The sequence below is a fragment of the Neophocaena asiaeorientalis genome, unplaced genomic scaffold (genome assembly GCF_003031525.2).
Source record: "Neophocaena asiaeorientalis asiaeorientalis breed wild unplaced genomic scaffold, Neophocaena_asiaeorientalis_V1.1 scaffold180, whole genome shotgun sequence".
Taxonomy (NCBI): Eukaryota; Metazoa; Chordata; class Mammalia; order Artiodactyla; family Phocoenidae; genus Neophocaena; species Neophocaena asiaeorientalis.
This window is the reverse complement of record NW_020173697.1, coordinates 4,327,584-4,328,491: the sequence shown is the minus strand read 5'-3', so window position 1 is coordinate 4,328,491 and position 908 is coordinate 4,327,584. Positions and strand designations below refer to the sequence as shown.

The 908-nt window shown below is 60.1% G+C and overlaps 1 protein-coding gene across 1 annotated transcript in view; it reads right to left on the bottom strand.

Annotated features, from left to right (window-relative positions):
* The window catches only part of HPF1 (histone PARylation factor 1), a 24,537-nt gene that overhangs the window by 2,957 nt on the left and 20,672 nt on the right, over nt 1-908 (bottom strand). The window lies entirely within an intron of this gene.

Below are 908 nucleotides of genomic sequence, written 5' to 3'. Positions count from 1 at the left end.
GACAGAGTCCCCAAAACAGACTCCCCGACAGTGGCGTCAGCCTGACCCAGTAACTGTCGATCAGAAACGCAAACGCTCAGCCCCCAGCGGGAAGGGAACTCGGTGAGGCCCAGGGGGACTGGGGGGTCGGGGGCGCGCCAGCCTGTGCGGAACAAGCCCCCAGGGCACCCTGACGCTGGCGGGGCGCCGCTCCAGCCCCCGCAGCGTCCCCAGGTGACCCTGCACTTCACAGCCTGCACAGTCAGCTTCTGGGGTAGAGGCTGACGCGGGAGCCGCCTGCCTGTGTGGCCCTGAGCACCTGGGGCTCTTTCTGTGCCGCAGGTGGCATGGTAGGTGAAGGGAGAATTAGGCAGACGGCCTGGGAGGGCCCCAGGTGGCGCGGAGGTGCGGGGAGTACGGCCCACGCTCACACGGCTACTCCCGGGGAGATGGGACTTAGGCCGGGGCCACCACTCCTTCCGCCTGCCCGACCCCCAGCCGGGGCCACCACTCCTTCTGCCTGCCCGACCCCCAGCCGCGGCTCAGCAGCCTCTTGCAGCTGCCTCGTACGTTTCTCCTACGTGATGAGCAGGGAGTTCATGGTAAAACAGCACCTCCTCTATGTTAAAGAATTTCCAGCATATTTACAGACAGCATTTACTCTTCATCCCGGAATTCAAGCACGAGAACAAACCCCCCACGGAAAGTGAGGCGGAGCCAGGAAGGTGTGTCCACACCCTAGCGAAGGGCACAGCCGTACACGTAAGTAGCTAGTAAGTCACGTGGGCACAACATCCGGGTCATTCACCTCGGCCAGAGTACAAGATGAACTTCAAATAAAAAACATGCTCACAACATCTGCTTAAAAATCATTTCAAAATGTTCATTTTGAAATTCAAGCTGAATCCATATGCCGCGCGCTGGACTTG